General features: G+C 33.3%; 2 protein-coding genes across 2 annotated transcripts in view; one reads left to right on the top strand and one right to left on the bottom strand.

The window, feature by feature from the left end:
• LOC134842844 (uncharacterized) overlaps window positions 1–12,642 on the bottom strand; it is a 40,571-nt gene that overhangs the window by 27,058 nt on the left and 871 nt on the right. The gene's annotated exons all lie outside the window — the stretch shown is intronic.
• The window catches only part of LOC134842841 (cyclin-dependent kinase 12-like), a 59,405-nt gene continuing 52,257 nt past the window's right edge, over window positions 5,495–12,642 (top strand). Inside the window, exon 1 of the mRNA XM_063859339.1 lies at window positions 5,495–5,504. The gene's annotated coding sequence lies outside the window, so the exon portion shown is untranslated. The remainder of the gene's footprint in view (window positions 5,505–12,642) is intronic.

The following is a 12,642-nucleotide window of genomic DNA, read 5'->3' as shown; positions in this document are numbered from 1 at the left end:
CATTATTTTATGACATCCATTTTCGGCCAACCAACCCTCAGTTTTCTAGAAGCACCTTCGACGCCAGCATATACTAATTTAGAAAGGGGAGCACACGCCGAAAAAACGCGATTTTGGGAAAAATATTACCACAAAAAGCCCCAGAAACGGCATTTTTGGCCTGTTTTTTGTTTTAAAACTGGGTGCGGCGCAAGAAATTTGGTCAAAAAAGGGTCTTTAGAGTGATTTAGGATGGGCTCGGAGAGTCGACAAAGTTTTCGAAATTTTTCTGAAAATCAGCCCCTCCCTTTCGAGAAACTCCTAGATACGCCCCGGATGATTTTCATTTCATTTCATAATCCTAGTCCGGTCATGCTCGTCGCGTGTCAGTAGTTAATTGATAGAATTGGCTTCAATTTCTCTGTTTTACAAGTTATAATTTGTTAACCATTGGCTGTTCTCTGAATAAAAGAAATTAGTGATTACCTTTTTTCCGTTGTCTGCAATTCTGGTTTTGGGTACTTTCTAAAAATAACCTTTGGTGCAACATATGCTCTTTCATTTTGTGACCGCGCTCAAAAGTTAACACAAAACGCATTGTTCAAAACATAATTTCGCTTTGTTTGAAGAAAATTTTGTAAATTAAATCTGAAAACTAGGTGAATTTTTTTTAAAGTGTCACATGTAAAGGCTTTTTATTTCTGACCTTCTATAGTTTTTTCTACCATTTTTAATTCTTCAACAAGCAATTTTTGACGGATTTTTTGTAAATATAATTCAAAAGGTTTTGCTGTTTTGATCTCAAGTTAAAACTTTTTTTCACCTCTGATCAGTTTGCTTAATTTTTGTATGTTTAAAGGTTGCAAACGGCCACTTTTGGACAATTTACACGCGAGCCAATTCTTACTATTAACGCGTATTTTTTTTTACTATAAATTGTTCAAAATTAAATAGAGGAAAACCATTTAGTATTTTCAATGGTTTGCTTTATGCAAAATATCTCATTTTCACTTAACATAGCACTAGGAATTATTTTTTTCAATTTTTTTTAAGTTCTTAAATTGTTATTTTTTCTAATGAAAATTTCTACCATATTTTGAGGCGGGCATTACTATGTAGACATAAAAAGGCAGTCGGAAAATTCAGGACATCGCCTTAATTTGAGCTGTATTGTTAACCTTAGTGCTAAGTTTATTTTAAAGCAATTCTCAGCGCGTTCGTTCAAAAATCGATATAACTTTTGGGCAAATACATTATTTCCAAAATGTTTTCAGTATTTCTAAAGGTGATTTTGTTGAAGCCAAAATTCAACAAAACTGCTAGTATTATGTTAAAGCCCTGAAAAGTCCTACTGCTTTTTAAAGTCTATGGAGTAAGATTCGCTATATAAAAAATGAAAATGAAAAAGAAAGATGAAAATGAAAAAATAATAATTTTTGAAAATCTTCTTCCCATAAGATATTTAAAGTACAAAATTATATCTGTCGCAGCGTAGCCAGGTAAGGTAATAAATAGACCAAATAACAAGCCCCAAATTAATTAGGAACGATTTCTAAGACAGATTAAAACTCGGCTTACGTGTTGATAGCATACCATATATCGCGCGTAAATATACCAAATGAAAAAAATGCAAACCCCCATAATTTTACAAGCAAAGTTACAGATGCAGTATTTTTTAGTTTGAGCTCGGGACATCAATTTATTTCTCAGATGAATTTCAAAAAATCCGTCAAAAATGGCCCATTAAAAAATTGACATTTGCGTGGATAAAACATCCACCCGTCCACAAATATTCCGTTACTTTCTTCTAGAGTCGGATAATTGAACTCAGCTCAAAAAGTGTTGATTAGAAAACTCAAATTACTAACACAGAAAAAAGTACCCTGAATGAATAAGGCTATCCTTGTATGTGTAATTTCGAAAAACGTTGAGGCAAGGGTGGATATAGGGTTTTCTCGATTTTTGAGAAAATTTAATTTTGGGCACTTTTTGAAAGGTTTTGACCAAAAATTTGAGTTTTCTGGGCGCGCGCTCAACTCAGAATTTGAAAACTGTATATTTTAGCGCCTCTAGAAAACTTTTACGGTAAGTAATGGGTCGTGAAAAAGCACTAAAAGTGTCGATGGCCAGTGTTTTTTTTGTCAACTTTTCTATTACAAACATTTTGATGCTTTTTTCAATTTTTTGGATAAACGTCTCATTGGAAGTGTCCATATTTGTCCAAATTCAATGATACTGCAAGCCGATGCTCGAGTTGTCTCCAAGTTTTGTGCAACTTCCACAAATCCTCGCCACGATCGATTTCTTGAAAAATTGTTCATCGTCGGCTTTAGAAAAAGTTTTTAATGTTCATTTTTTTAATATAGTCTAAAATTCTGTGACAAATTGAAATTTGTTTAGCTGAAATGTAACTTGAGATTAATTTAAACTACTTTTAACTAATTTTAACATTTCTGATGGAAATTCAAATAAAAACAAAGATATCCGGTTACTGTGCAAGTAGAACAGAATGTACCGACCATAGTCATTAAAAAACTACAAGAAAATTTTTTTCTTCAAAATAGTGCAGTTTTTCTGCCTGGTGCGACAAAAGGATCTAACGTAAGATTGAGATTGTAATTAAGGCATATTCGACAATCATAGTAATATAGGCAGGCAGGAAAACAGATTTTGAAGAAAAATGACTAGAAAAACAAACAAAAAACTTTTAAAAATGCTTACAGTTTTTTAAACTTTTGATGTTTTTGATTCCCAAAATGGCCTTAACTTAAAACTAATTTTAGTCGAGTAAAATGAAAATTAAGCATACCTAAATTAGGCGTGCTCGCTAGCTTTATTTGCTCGAATTTAGACGCAAAAACAAAAATTTGAAACCGGTTTTTCTCGACACCGGTAAAACTTTTCGAAGTTTTTTAATGTCATTCGAATAACATTTGCCAGAGTTTTTAAATGATAAATCACTCAACTCTCTCCGATGATTATTTTTTGGAGCTGTTTTTGCGTGGAAAAAAAAGCAAAAACTAAAATACACGAATACAAAGTTCATCCCCATTTTTAAAATGATCGGAACAAAGAGGTTCCTCAATGCTTCTTTCCAACTCTAAATCTTCCTTGTGACGCCCCAGCAGGTTTGTTGATCTGCTATCATTATCATCGTTATCAATCAATCATTGTTTTTTAAAGTCATTGAGCCGACATAATGTTCAATATTAGTTTTTCGATGCAAATCCGCCGTTTAAGTCCTTTTAAATAAGCATTTTGTTTCACTCTGAATCATTTCGTTTTAAATATATTCAACATTTTAAAAGGTTTTAGAGTGAATTTAGATTGAGACTGGTACAGATAATAGATGGCGCTGGTCAACTCAAAAAGCTTTTAATGAAGGATTCGTTATCATTGCAGCTCGATTCGATAAATACTAAATTGAAATCTTTTTCAGAAGAAAAAGCGTTTTACGAGCGACTATCTACTCAAGTTCCAGAATATTGAAAAAAAGTTGCCTGGCTTTTCTCTAGGTATTTTTATTCAAATGCAACCAAATTAATACAATAATGTGCTAAAGCAATTGCTAGTCTGGTTCGGTTAGGAGGGCGATCGTAAAATGTTTATGTACCCACCTCTCAAAAAAGGTCGGATGTCCGAGACCCGCCATGATCCGATGAGGCAACATTACCCAGCCCAGAAAGGTAACCAAAAAAATTGCAAGAAGGCTGTGAAAGATTTCGTCCCATGACAGATCTCGTCCCATTTTAATCTCAACAGATTTCGTCCCATTTCAAAGCGTACGCAGATTTCGTCCCACAAATTTGGATGTGGGATGATAGGATGTTGGATACGGGACGAAATCTGTTAATTACGTAAATAGGAAGAAATCTGTAGTAGGACGAAATCTGTGCCAATCATATTAACCAGGGGCACAACACGGTTATTCACTGCACAGTTTTTATGTTGTTCCGTTGATTGCGGTTGATTTCGTTGATTCTTAGATTTTTTTTCTTTTTCATTTCGAGGTCCACTTCACCCCGTAATTTAGCATGAGAAAAGAAAATCTCAAATGCGTTGTTGATAAAAGCACTTTTTTGATTCGAAATCAAGGCTATCCCTTGTCAGCTTATAAGGCCATACTTCGGCCGACGCTATGCTGATTGCCCATTTGGTGACGTTCAAAAAAATTTATTAATAAAGAGCTATGTAGGGGGCCAATATAAACATTTACGTCCAAAAAAGGATTGGAAATAAACAAGATTTTTGAAATTAATGATAACAGGGAAAGAAAATTAAAAATTATTTCTAATAAGAGAAAATAGCTGCGAAAGCAATTTGAACCGAGTTGATGATGTCTTTTTTGATAGAGTTTCCAACTGTTTCACTTCATTTCAATTAATGACCCTAAAGATAAAACAAATGAAAAAATTTAAAAAAAAAAAGAATATCTTAAGTAGCAATCGCTAAGGGATCGATTCATGCGAATGATTAGAATTTAAAAATAACGGCTGTCAAAGACGTATTGGCAAAAAATATTTATCAAAACCGCAATGGGCAGTACTAGAGTGCCGAAATCAAAAATTTTCATGAAACCAAAGAAGGAATTTGACAAGGTTCAACAAATCTTACTAATTATACCAAAAATAAGGCCAAACGAGGGTTTTTGGACATATAATGGAATGTTTGTTATTTGATCAAGTGATGGCATGCTTGCAAAATTTCATCACGCTGACTTTAGGCAACCTCGGTTCATGTAAGATGAGACATTAATTAGAGTGGGTTACCTTTATAAGAGGACAAAAATTAGACAACAATCAAAATACACGCCAAATAGTTTATCAATTGAGCCTGAATTTGTTTTTCTAATTTGAAGTTGCATCTTATTTGATTTTCGCCATACATTCTAGCTTTCGATTTTTGACTAATTAAGCATCCTTCAGATCTACTGAAATCCCCAAGAAATATGACTGTACAACAATTCCGGAAATCACTAGGACCCAAACAAATGTTATTCAACAGAGGCAAAAATATTTAACATGCAGCAAAATTAGTCGAATGTTTCGTCCTTACTTGCCCTTTTCTGTGAATCTTTGATATCTCGATTCTCTCCTGAAGGCAATTTTTAGGTGATTCTATGTAACAGTGTAGCAAAATTTTTATTAAGTTCCCTAAGTACATAATTCGCACAGATTCATTTTTTGTTTACTCAACTCTCGTATATGTACCCGGTAGAATTTTGCGGCTTTGTTTTCTTTATTGCTCTCTAGTAAAACGTTCACCCATAGTAGTGGCTAATATTTTTTTGTACAATCATGGAGGGGGAGAAGATCGAATGAACATTATCCAAATTTTGTCGTCTGTTACTTAAGTTTATCAATTGATAGTTAATATCTCCTAATACTCTTCGGTTTCACATTTCAATAGGACGCACTGCTGAAAAAGATTCCTTGGTGTTAAAAAAGTTATAACAATTTGAAGTTTAACAATTTCAAGGTTTTAGAAAGGTTCAGTAATTTTCATGATAGGAGGCCTTATTAAATTATGAAAAAATTGACGCTTAAGCATTTAATGTCTTTTGGAAACAAATTGCAAAAAAATCATAAGACTTGGGTGAGATGACCACATAATTTAACAAGGATAGCCGGTTACTGTGCAAGTGGTACAGAATGTTCGGACCATAGTCTTAAGAAAATACAACAAAGGTTTTTCAAATTATTGTAGTTTTTTTTCGGCGTGGTGTGATAAAAGGAGCTGAACAAAACCTTTGAGATTAGGCGTATTCAAGTTGATAAACAATTTTTTCAGAAAAAAATACTAGAAAAATAAAAAAAAGTTTTTTTCCAAATTTTGCAGTTTTTTGAATTTTTGATAATTTACTCGAAGTAAACTAACGTTACTTAAAGTAAAACTAAATTTTTACGTTTTAAATTATGTTTTTATAAGTTTTAAGCAGTTAAAAGAAGACTGCTCGCTCGTTTTATTCGCTCGATATATGACGAAAAACGAAAAATTTCGAAGCAGTTTTTCACGACACGGCAAATTTTTTTTATGTGGTTCGAATCACAACTGTAAGGGCTTTATTCTGATATATCATTCAACCCAGTCCGATGATTATTTGTGGTACCTCATTTTGCACGTAAAACGAAAGAAAAAACTAAAACACACCCAAATACAAAGTTCCTCCCCATTTTCAATGATCGGAACAAAATCTTGTTGCCCTTTTCTCATAAAAACAAAGCCAAATCAAGAACTTTTGAATGTCACCTTAAATTTAACGGGTATCTGCAGAATCTATAAAGTGATTTAGGAGAACTCGGAAAATCATATTGGTCGACCCAGTAGCGGACTTAGGGGGGGGGACCTTTTATTTTCCTCAGGGATTCGACCCCCTGCCAACCCAAAGGGTCCCCCCTTTGTACTATTTTGAGATATCCATGTTTAGCTGACTGACCTTAAAATGTTTCTTGTTCAAATGAGGGTCCTTATAGTGCTTTGGGAGGGCTCAGAAAATCAATTTGGTCGACTTAAAAAAAAAGGTCGACAAAATTTTCAAAAACTTTTTAAAATCCCCCCTCCGTCAAGAAGTTCCTAGATCCGCGCTTGGGTATCTGTCACTATTCAAAAATCAAAAAAGTGAAAGCAAATTCCCAAACGCCAGGCTGGAAAACTGCAGAATCACAGCTTGCTGAACACTAAAACTCGAATATTTTTTATGTTCTTTACAATCAGGGGCGGATTTAGGGGACCAATTTATACTAATTATGAGGGGGGAGCGCGCGCAGAAAAAAACGCGATTTTTTGGTCAAAGTTTCCCAAAAAGTGCCTAAAAACGCCTTTGAGCGCCTAAAAAGGGGCACAGAAAACTAAGCCAAAACAAGGAGAGCTTTGGGAGAGCTCGTGCTTTTAGTGCTTTGGGAGAGCTCGGAAAATCAATTTGGTTGGCCTAGAAAAAAATCCACCCCCCCCCTCGAGAAAACCCTAAATCCGCCCCTGTTTACAATTGATTTCGATGTTTTTTTTCACGCAAATTTAAACATTTTGGAAGACATATCAAATCATTTTTAGTTTTAGTTTGAAAGTATAGTTTTGATGCCCCGAAAACACCACTGGAGACAAAGAAACTCCGGGAAATTTTATACTCAATTGGTAAAATTTATTAAAAACCTTTCTAATCTAGTGATATCTCAGGTTTATGTTGCGGCAACGGCACAAGTTGGAAACTTTCTGGATTTCCGTCGAAACTTTTTTTTTTGAAAATTTCGATTATTCATTTATTTATGAAATTTTGGAACATTTAGATCGGAATCAGTGACTTAATGATAAAGTCTTTCTCTGTCGGAAGTTGATTAGGGTGACCCAAGTTCTCACCTAACACAAAACCGTGAACATTTGAAGAACTAAGAGCGTTTTTTAACAACTCAAGTGTTTGTCTAAACATCAATTTCTTCATATCAATTTCGAAGCAAAAAAACCCAGTTTCAGAACCAAATAAATAAGTTTACCAAAAAATATAACTCGTCTTAGTCTAGTTTGCTATTCTCAGAAAGCAACATTTAATAATCTAGTCTTTTAGTTATTTTTAAAAGCTCCTTATTATTCGTAATTCCTTCACGCTAACGTGTTAAATAATTTGGTGCTGAGAAATTCAACTGTTTAACGGATTAAATTACTCATGAAACGCACTTTTCAAACAACAAATTTTTCGTTTTTATTTCTGTTTAGGAAATTGCGGAACCTGTTAATGAAAATGTGCAAAAAATTGATGAAATCCAAAACCAGATTCAGGGGTGGTCCAAAATGAATTGCGTCACCCGAAATCAGAGAATGTTTTGATGCAACCAATTAATGTTCAAATTAATTATTTCAATTATTCAACCGTCGCTATCATTTAATTTCGGATCGAATCAATTAATTGTTAGCAATTCTTTTGACCAACTTCTTTTGGACCCGCCCTGTGCAGAGGACTAAGTCAACTCGGTATTTACTAATTGATGGCAAACTCAATCACAGGCGAAGAGACGGCGGTGCTTGTTTTTAATTGAAGACGGCTTTAAATTTGTTCTCCGTTTTGCGGCGGGCTTACTTAATTGAAAGCGTAGAAAAAGGTGACAAGGCAAAATATCCCATACGAAAATACCTCATTACAAAATATCCCATACCAAGATATCCCAATGGTCTCAAAAACCCATGCCAATATAGCCCACGTTAATTAAAATATCCCATGCAGGATTAAAAAATAATTTATGATATAGATTATCAAAGATTGGTACAATTCTCTATATCGCAATTAAAAAGAGACTCAATTCAACTTCCTCAATTATTTCGAGACGCCATATAGAGATAGTGCTAATGGTAAAAGACTCTTTTCTAGGGATTAAATTTTGTTTTTCAACCTGTTAATGGAGTCATGATTGAGAAAGTTTTGATAATGAAACATAACGCAAATATATATCATTACTTAAATAGTACCAATAGAATGAACACCACTATGACAAATTTTATCAACGGAAAACTCAACAAGGCAAAGCGTTGCTTATCTTGGTCGAACACGAGTTCACTAAAAAGCGAGACACCAAATCTACCACCCACTGGCGTTGTGCAAAATGGCGTTCACATAAATGCCCAATGACTCTCATAATTTGCGATGAAACCATTATTTCGTTCAATCACGAGCACAGCTATGAGTTTAACCCCGGTCGCGTAGAAGCAAGGCAGCTAGTTAGTCAGCAAAATCGCAAATGAATCAAGCTAACAACCAATCGAGAGCAGCTAGCCTCAAGACTGTAAACTATAATCCGGTTTTCACTTCCTTCACCTACAGCCCTGACATGAACCCCTTCACAAACAAGACAGTGAGCGATTCCTTATTCTCGGTGACATGGAAAACTTAAATGCGCTTTCATATCAATCTTTGGCTTTGTGATAGAACTTTTAAGATATGCACGTCTCAGTTTTATCAATTGTACACAGTACATATCCAGGTTGGCGGTTTTTATCCTCCCTGCGTTTACGTTTTGCTTAGCAACAAAAAAGAGTCCACTCACAACAGATTTCTTGAAGCCCTGATTAGCCTTATTGGAGACGTCATACCCAAAAAAAACTTTTTTTGAGTTCGAACAAGCTGCCTTGAATACAATTTCGTCTCTATATAAAACTGAATCAAAGGTTGCTTAATTCATTTGTACCAAAGCTTCCATCACAAGCTTTCAGAGTAAGGTCTGAAAAAACTATTGAAAACAATGTAAGCTGACCTTAACCGTAAAATTGATCCCAGTTTCAAGCTTCGTTCCTCTCTCAGACGTCGATTATGCGTTTACTCTTGTCATAGACGAAATTTCCCAGAGTACCGATCAATTTGACATTCAAACTGATATCTTCAAGAAAACTAAAACTTTTTTTGATCCACCAAGAGTCATATTATTTAGCCATAAAGCCAATTTGGCTTACAAAGTCATATCTTTATGCTTTGATAGTTCAAAAGATTGGTGGAATTAAAACGAGCGTTGAAACTTTAGTGCTTTGGACTGAATTTGATTTGAAACCTAGAAAAAAGTAATTTTTTCTAACTTGGGCGGGGAAATTTATAGTATGTTACGACAACTACGAAACGAAACCTTGTCAAATAATTAAGATGGGCATCCGTTACACCAGACAGATCAAAAAACATATTAGCCAAATAGTATCTAGAGATTCAAAGGAGAAAATCACGAAATGGGTGTGGGTGAGTTTTGAAAAACTTCAGATACGTGATTTTTTGTTCCGATCAGATTTTTGAAGATCAGATGGAATATTTGGGCTTGTTGGGGCTTTTTTGACAGTTATTGACGCTTTTTGCTAAGCACGTATGGAGGTTATTTGTATACCATCTGAAAAGTATCAAGTCAGAAAAAAATTAATTTGCATGTGATCATTTTTTGAAAAGCTATGGCAATTAGAAAGTCGCCGATGTGGCTATAATAAGACAATCAATGAGCGATATATATCGTTCGCTTAACGCATGATCAGTGATTTAGTCTGGCTAAAAAAATCATTTCCGGTTATTTTGAGACGAGCTGTTTGGAATTATGTAGTAGTTAGAATATAGTTGAAATATGTCCGGCTCTTTTGGCCGAGGCCATCTTCAGCTATGTTCTAACTGTTGAAGAGTATGTTTTTGTTTTTTTTTCTGAGGGAAAGATGCCGGAAAATTGTGAAAGAGCCCGAAAAACTGTGAAGGAACCCGGAAAAGTGCGCAAAACTATGCAACTGATTTTTTTTCATTCATGCGTTCTAATATTTCATTTTTCATTTGCCTTGTCGTGAAAGAACATATCTTCAAGAAAGAAGAAAAATTAAAAAAAAAAACTCTGACGGTTTTTTGGTAATTTTGCAACAAAATAAAGATCAAAACAAGTAGGTATGGCATCTAGTTTTCATAAATAAACTAAAAAAGTGTGAGGTGAAAAGTTATGGCGTATTGTAGTAGGCAACAGATTGTAACATTCGACGACTCCTAATTTTTGTACGATAACATTTGGTTACAAGCGTATAAAACATTTGCGTTCTATTTTGGTCAACAACAAGCTTGTAGTTAAATCAGCAACATTGGAAAAACCCTACTACAATTTTCTGACTGAGCTTCAAAAAACTATCAAAATAGTCACATTATTTTTATTTTGCAAAGACTTGCATTTGGATTTGATTTCTAAGAAGCCTTAATTTTTTTTCTTTGATCTCTATCTAACTTTGATTCGTTTCCTTCAATTAGGAGCCACTTTCAAAGCAACCGCATTAAAAAATTTATTGAAAGATTTTCAAATTAGTGAAACAATTTCTTGAAATTTTTATTATACTTTATATTTTGAATTTCTGGAAAATTAATCAATTTTTGTAAAAAATTAAGTTAATGTAAACGAAGAAATTAGAAGTTTTCTCTCAGAAAAATATAAACCCATAGTTTGAATCATTAGAAAATGTTTTGATTCAAAAGCCGCTTTTAGATTTCTGAGCTTTTGCATATAAAGGAATAAAATTATAGAAATTGTTGAACAGTAATCCTTATTGCGACCAAACCCAACATCATTTTAAAGAAAATTAAGTGAGCCTCTAGTTTTTCAAGGGTTTTGTAGGTATGGCGTTCTGAATTTTGATATATTTTTTTGATTGTTTTAATTTTTTTACTCGAGATATATTTTATAAATTTCTTGCTTCTATCATCTGAAATTTTTGATTCCCACAGCACAAAATTAAGAAAAAATTGTGCTTATCATCCTTTTTTGCGAAATAAAAGATTTTGAAGGCCGCGAATTTGACCAAATTTGTGCTATTTACGCGTATGCGGTGATTTAAAATGGATTAGAAAATGTTCCAATTTAATTTGAGTTATGTTAGCTGTTCTAACTAATCTTTTATTATAAGCTAGATTTGTCATGTGTAATTTAAAAAGCGTGTGGGAGATGATTTCAAACTAAAATCAAAAACGATTTTTTCAAATTCTTGTGAAAATTTATGTAAGTTTTGAAAAACAAGCAATACTCATTAACGTTAAGGGGCAGTTAGAGCGGTCGAGGGGTCTTAAAAGTCCTAATTTTACTAGTATCGAATAGTTTAATTTGAAAAAAAACTCCAAAAAAAATCTTTTTTTGCAATAATGGACACTCTAAAAAATCCCTGCTTATCGGAAGTCTTTGCTAATTTTGATTAAATACATGAAATGGATAGTTTCATACTTGCTTGGCAAATCGGGATTGTCTTAAATCTACATACTAAATTTCGTATTATCTAATTGTCTTGTTTTTATCTATTTGATCACCGTGCGAAAAGCACAAAATTATCCGATTATGAAGAGTTGTTATAAAAAATATGTATTTTTTTCTGATTTGTCATTTTTTTGCGTTCTTTTTAAGTTTCGAAGAAATAGGCATTATAGCTCTTATACTGCTTAAAAAAGTATATTCGTTGTATAAATGTCTTCTTAAAATGAATCCCATTCAAACTTTTTTTTCGAAAATTGAGTCTTGCTAGACCACTTAAAGTCTACTTGCATTACTTAGAGTGAACATAAACATAAAATTAACTATTGTTTATTTAGTTAAATTTACTAAAGTAATAATCAAAACAGAGTTGTCAGTTTTGAAGGAAAAACTACTAACAAAAAATTAGTTTACAATTTTTGCCAGTAAAATTCATTTGATGGCAGCATTTCTTCATAATTTAGAACGGCAAAAACTCAAAAAGAACTGGCGTTGACTAACTTATTTCAAATTATTTCTAATTATTGTTCCGACCATTTGAAAAATGGGGAGAAATTTGTATGCGGGTGTGTTTTAGTTGTTTTTCCTTTTTTTCTGTTTTCCACCCAAAATCATCGGAGTGAGCTAAATGATATATCATTTTAAAACGTTTTCAGTTGTGATTCGAATAATATTAAAAATTTTCCGAAATATTTTCAAGTGTCGAGGAATACCAGTTTAAAATTTTGCTTTTTCGTCCACTTCTGAGCGGTTAAAGCGCACTAGCATGGTTACAATAGCTTATTTTAGAACTAAAAAACCTTAAAAAAGCCTAAATGAAGGCGTGAAAATTGTTTACCAAATTGATGAATTTACCGTCGAATGTTTTTCTTCAGATTTTTTATCACACCACGCAGAAAAAAAACGACACTACTCTGAAAAAAAAATTTTTTAGTTGTATTTTTGT

This window comes from Symsagittifera roscoffensis, chromosome 3 (assembly GCF_963678635.1).
Source record: "Symsagittifera roscoffensis chromosome 3, txSymRosc1.1, whole genome shotgun sequence".
Classification (NCBI taxonomy): domain Eukaryota; kingdom Metazoa; phylum Xenacoelomorpha; order Acoela; family Convolutidae; genus Symsagittifera; species Symsagittifera roscoffensis.
Note: the sequence above shows the minus strand (reverse complement) of the source record. Positions and strands in the feature narration are given on the sequence as shown.